The following is a 6,979-nucleotide window of genomic DNA, read 5'->3' as shown; positions in this document are numbered from 1 at the left end:
TTACTGATCTTGAGTTACATCCTGTATAATACTTCAGAGCAGCACTCACTATTCTGCTGGTGCAGTCACTGTGTACATACATTACATTACTGATCCTGAGTTACATCCTGTATTATACTCCAGAGCTGCACTCACTATTCTGCTGGTGCAGTCACTGTGTACATACCTTATATTACTGATCCTGAGTTACATCCTGTATTATACTCCAGAGCTGCTCTCACTATTCTGCTGGTGCAGTCACTGTGTTCATACATTACATTACTGATCCTGAGTTACATCCTGTATTATACACCAGAGCTGCGCTCCCTATTCTCCTGGTGCAGTCACTGTGTACATACATTACATTACTGATCCTCAGTTACCTCCTGTATTATACTCCAGAGCAGCACTCACTTTTCTAGAGGTGCAGTCACTGTGTACATACATTACATTACTGATCTTGAGTTACATCCTGTATTATACTCCAGAGCTCCACTCACTATTCTGCTGGTGCAGTCGCTGTCTACATACATTACATTACTGATCCTGAGTTACCTCTTGTATTATACTCCAGAGCTGCACTCAATATACTGCTGGTGTTGTCACTGTGTTCATACATTACATTACTGATCCAGAGTTACATCCTGTATTAAAATCCAGAGCTGCGCTCACTATTCTTCTGGTGCAGTCACTGTGTACATACATTACATTACTGATCCTGAGTTACATCCTGTATTATACTCCAGAGCTGCATTCACTATCCCGCTGGTGCAGTCACTGAGTACATACATTACATTACTGATCATGAGTTATATCCTGTATTATACTCCAGAGCTGCACTCACTATTCTGCTGGTGCAGTCACTTTGTTCATACATTACATTACTGTCCCTGAGTTACATCCTGTATTATACTTCAGAGTTGCACTCGCTATTCTGCTGGTGCAGTCACTGTGTACATACATTACATTACTGATCCTGAGTTACATCCTGTATTATACTCCAGAGATGCACTCACTATTCTGCTGGTGCAGTCACTGTGTACATACATTAGATTACTGATCCTGAGTTGCATCCTGTATTATACCCCAGAGCTGCACTCACTATTCTGCTGTTGCAGTCACTGTGTGCATACATTACATTACTGATCCTGAGTTACCTCCTGTATTATACTTCAGAGCTGCACTCACTGTATACATACATTACTTTACTGATCCTGATTTACATCCTGTATTATACTCCAGAGCTGCACTCACTATTCTGCTGTTGCAGTCACTGTGTGCATACATTACATTACTGATCCTGAGTTACCTCCTGTATTATACTTCAGAGCTGCACTCACTGTATACATACATTACTTTACTGATCCTGAGTTACATCCTGTATTATACTCCAGAGCTGCACTCACTATTCTGCTGGTGCAGTCACTGTGAACATACATTACATTACTGATCCTGAGTTACATCCTGTACTATACTCTAGAGCTGCACTCACTATTCTGCTGGTGCAGTCACTGTGTACATACATTAAATTACTGATCCTTAGTTGCATCCTGTATTATACCCCAGAGCTGCACTCACTATTCTGCTGGTGCAGTCACTGTGTGCATACATTACATTACTGATCTTGAGTTACATCCTGTACTATACTCCAGAGCTGCACTCACTATTCTGCTGGTGCAGTCACTGTGTACATAGATTACAATACTGATCCTGACTTGCATTCTGTATTATACTCCAGAGGTGCACTCACTATTCTGCTGGTGCAGTCACTGTGTGCATACATTACATTACTGATCTTGAGTTACATCCTGTACTATACCCCAGAGCTGCACTCACTATTCTGCTGGTGCAGTCACTGTGTACATACATTACATTACTGATCCTGAGTTACATCCTGTATTATACTCCAGAGGTGCACTCACTATTCTGCTGGTGCAGTCACTGTGTATATATAACATTACAGATCCTGAGTTACCTCCTGTATTATACCCTAGAGCTGCACTCACTATTCTGCTGGTGCAGTCACTGTGTACATACATTACATTACTGATCCTGAGTTACATCCTGTATTATACTCCAGAGCTGCACTCACAATTCTGCTGGTGCAGTCACTGTGTACATGCATTACATTACTGATCCTAAGTTACCTCCTGTATTATACCCCAGAGCTGCACTCACTATTCTGCTGGTGCAGTCACTGTGTACATACATTACATTACTGATCCTGTACTGATCCTGAGATACATCCTGTATTATACTCCAGAGCTGCACTCACTATTCGGCTGGTGCAGTCACTGTGTACATACATTACATTACTGATACTGAGTTACCTCCTGTATTATACTCCAGAGCTGTACTCCCTATTATGCTGGTGCAGTCACTGTGTACATACATGAAATTACTGATCTTGAGTTACATCCTGTATAATACTTCAGAGCAGCACTCACTATTCTGCTGGTGCAGTCACTGTGTACATACATTACATTACTGATCCTGAGTTACATCCTGTATTATACTCCAGAGCTGCACTCACTATTCTGCTGGTGCAGTCACTGTGTACATACCTTATATTACTGATCCTGAGTTACATCCTGTATTATACTCCAGAGCTGCTCTCACTATTCTGCTGGTGCAGTCACTGTGTTCATACATTACATTACTGATCCTGAGTTACATCCTGTATTATACACCAGAGCTGCGCTCCCTATTCTCCTGGTGCAGTCACTGTGTACATACATTACATTACTGATCCTCAGTTACCTCCTGTATTATACTCCAGAGCAGCACTCACTTTTCTAGAGGTGCAGTCACTGTGTACATACATTACATTACTGATCTTGAGTTACATCCTGTATTATACTCCAGAGCTCCACTCACTATTCTGCTGGTGCAGTCGCTGTCTACATACATTACATTACTGATCCTGAGTTACCTCTTGTATTATACTCCAGAGCTGCACTCAATATACTGCTGGTGTTGTCACTGTGTTCATACATTACATTACTGATCCAGAGTTACATCCTGTATTAAAATCCAGAGCTGCGCTCACTATTCTTCTGGTGCAGTCACTGTGTACATACATTACATTACTGATCCTGAGTTACATCCTGTATTATACTCCAGAGCTGCATTCACTATCCCGCTGGTGCAGTCACTGAGTACATACATTACATTACTGATCATGAGTTATATCCTGTATTATACTCCAGAGCTGCACTCACTATTCTGCTGGTGCAGTCACTTTGTTCATACATTACATTACTGTCCCTGAGTTACATCCTGTATTATACTTCAGAGTTGCACTCGCTATTCTGCTGGTGCAGTCACTGTGTACATACATTACATTACTGATCCTGAGTTACATCCTGTATTATACTCCAGAGATGCACTCACTATTCTGCTGGTGCAGTCACTGTGTACATACATTACATTACTGATCCTGAGTTACATCCTGTATTATACTCCAGAGCTGCACTCACTATTCTGCTGGTGCAGTCACTGTGTACATACATTACATTACTGATACTGAGTTACATCCTGTATTATACTCCAGAGCTGCACTCAATATTCTGCTGGTGCACTCACTGTGTACATACATTACATTACTGATCCTGAATTACATCCTGTATTGTACTCCAGAGCTGCACTCACTATCCTGCTGGTGCAGTCACTGTGGACATACATTACATTACTGATCCTGAGTTACCTCCTGTATTATACTCCAGAGCTGCACTCACTATCCCGCTGGTGCAGTCACTGTGTACATACATTACATTACTGATCCTGAGTTACATCCTGTATTATTCTCCAGAGCTGCACTCACTATCCTGCTGGTGCAGTCACTGTGTACATACATTACATTACTGATCCTGAGTTACATCCTGTATTATACTCCAGAGCTGCACTCACTATCCTGCTGGTGCAGTCACTGTGTACATACATTACATTACTGATCCTGAGTTACATCCTGCATTATACTCCAGAGCTGCACTCACTATTCTGCTGGTGCAGTCACTGTGTACATACATTACATTACTGATCCTGAGTTACATCCTGCATTATACTCCAGAGCTGCACTCACTATCCTGCTGGTGCAGTCACTGTGTACATACATTACATTACTGATCCTGAGTTACATCCTGTATTACATTCCAGAGCTGCACTCACTATTCTGCTGGTGCAGTCACTGTGTACATACATTACATTACTGATCATGAGTTACATCCTGTATTATACTCCAGAGCTGCACTCACTATCCTGCTGGTGCAGTCACTGTGTACATACATTACATTACTGATCCTGAGTTACATCCTGCATTATACTCCAGAGTTGCACTCACTATTCTGCTGGTGCAGTCACTGTGTACATACATTACATTACTGATCCTGAGTTACATCCTGTATTATACTCCAGAGCTGCACTCACTATCCCGCTGGTGCAGTCGTGAGTACATACATTACATTACTGATCATGAGTTACATCCTGTATTATACTCCAGAGCTGCACTCACTATTCTTCTGGTGCGGTCACTGTGTACATACATTACATTACTGATCCTCAGTTACATCCTGTATTATACTCCAGAGCTGCACTCACTATTCTGCTGGTGCAGCCACTGTGTACATACATTACATTACTGATCCTGAGTTACCTCCTGTATTATACTCCAGAGCTGCACTCACTATTCTGCTGGTGCAGTCGTGAGTACATACATTATATTACTGATCATGAGTTACATCCTGTATTATACTCCAGAGCTGCACTCACTATTCTGCTGGTGCAGTCACTGTGTACATACATTATATTACTGATCATGAGTTACATCCTGTATTATACTCCAGAGCTGCACTCACTATTCTGCTGGTGCAGTCACTGTGTACAGACATTACATTACTGATGCTGGGTTATATCCTGTAGATCTTTTATTATAAAAATGAAAAACATAACAATAATAATAACAGAAACATAACAAAATTAATAACCAGAAAATAAACAATGTAATGAACTGGTCCAGCCGCTCCCTCTCTCCTCACACACATATTATACATATATACACAATAATAACAACTTACACTGTGACATCTGGTCCGGTTACCAAACAAAAAAATAACAATATAATAAACAATAACCGACAAATTATATACAAACTAATATATACATTCTTTTTTTTTTTTTTTTTTTTAAATAAATAAAATAAAATAAAATAAAATAAATACTAACTATACAAATATATACAAGACAAAACAAAACCCCCCACATTTGATCCCACCAGTCCCTCCCCGGCACTGACCTGAGAGCTGGTCCTGCGTCTCATGCCTCAGTCCATGTCCAACGTCTATAGGACAGATCAGGCAGTGCCAGTTTTTCACCCAAATAACCAGTGTCCCACAAGATGAACCCACCTCCCCCCTTTTCCCTCCACCCAACCTAACACCTCCACCCAAACCCATATATACAATATATACAGAAACAAACAATACAATAACCACAACTGACAAAGCCCAAGTTCGGCGCCTGCTGCCCTACATCACTGTCTACTGATCAAAACAAAACAAAAATCTATGGTGTCAGCAGCAGCCCACCACCAGGAGAGGAGATGACCAGACTAGGGCACACTAAAGGAAAATCCCCTCCAGAGGAGAGCGGCCCTCCATGTACCCAGTCTCTCATACTCCAGAGAACGCACCTTCACCAGGTCACCGAGTATGGTCCTAAACACATCGTCCACTGGAAGGATTTTCCGCTGCGTCGATACTAAGCACCGTGCGTTCCACGTGTGATACCTAACCACTGCGCTAACTAGAAATAAGGTGCAGCGGTCCCGACCACCCAGGTCCCCGAATGCTCCATAGGCCCATTCCGCATAAGAGAGACCGGCCAGCCGGGGCCAGCCAATGGAGGCGCCCACCCTGTTGTACACCTCTGTGTTAAAGGGACAACGAAGCAGGAAGTGGTCCATGCTTTCAAGCATGGTACCACAATGCTTCCGAGGACAGTTCCTGTCCTCAGAGCTCCTACACTTCAGATTGTCCCTCACACACAGTTTCCAATGGAAGCAGCGCCAAGCCAAGTCCCAAACCTTCGAGGGGATCCTGATAGAATTCAAAAGATGCAGACCCACCCCAAGATCCCGACTTGGGCAATCCCTCAGCGCCAGAGGCCTCTGAAAATGGGTCAACAGAACCCTTTTGTCAAGGAGCTTCCTTGGCAGAGTCCTGACCTCCCACATTCCCAGACCCCACCGGCGAATTACCTTCAGAACCACGGTAGCGTAAGCTGGGAGATGTCCATGCGGTGTGCGGAGATCCTTCACTTGCCCTCCTGTCTCCCATTCCTGGAAGAAAGGCTGAAACCATCCCTTACAGGAGAATACCCATGGAGGAGCCCTCTCTTTCCAGAGGTTTGCAATATTGATCTTAATGAAGGTATTCACAAGGAATACCACAGGGTTGACCATACCCAACCCTCCTAGTCTCCTCGTACGGTAAGTAACCTCCCTCTTGACCAGGTTCAGTCTATTCCCCCATAACAGTTGAAAGAACAAACTGTAGACCCGAGTCCAGAGAGGCTCCGGCAAGATGCACACACTGCCCAGATAGATCAGCAAAGGGATCAGGTAAGTTTTGATCAGGTTTACCCTTTCCCTTAGGGTCAAAGACCAACCCTTCCATTGGTTCACCTTCTGAGTGGCGATCTCTAGCCTGCTGTCCCAATTTTGTTTCGGGTAATCCCCCTGGCCAAATTCGATGCCAAGAACTTTTGCAGAAACTTTGGGTTCTGGAAGGGTGTCCGGAAGATCAAAACCAGGATCTCCTCCTCCCAGCCAGAGACTCTCACACTTATCCCGGTTGATCTTAGACCCGGATGCCTCCGAGTAGCGATTTACCTCTGTCATCAGCCATTCTGCCTCCTCATCAGAGGAAACAAAAACGGTGACGTCATCGGCATACGCCACCACTCTCAGAGTGGCTTCCGGTGCTGCCCGGTCCATCCCGATCCC

The sequence above is a fragment of the Phyllobates terribilis genome, unplaced genomic scaffold, assembly GCF_046119375.1.
Source record: "Phyllobates terribilis strain yellow unplaced genomic scaffold, ASM4611937v1 Scaffold_207__1_contigs__length_3498100, whole genome shotgun sequence".
Lineage (NCBI taxonomy): Eukaryota > Metazoa > Chordata > Amphibia > Anura > Dendrobatidae > Phyllobates > Phyllobates terribilis.
Note: the sequence above shows the minus strand (reverse complement) of the source record.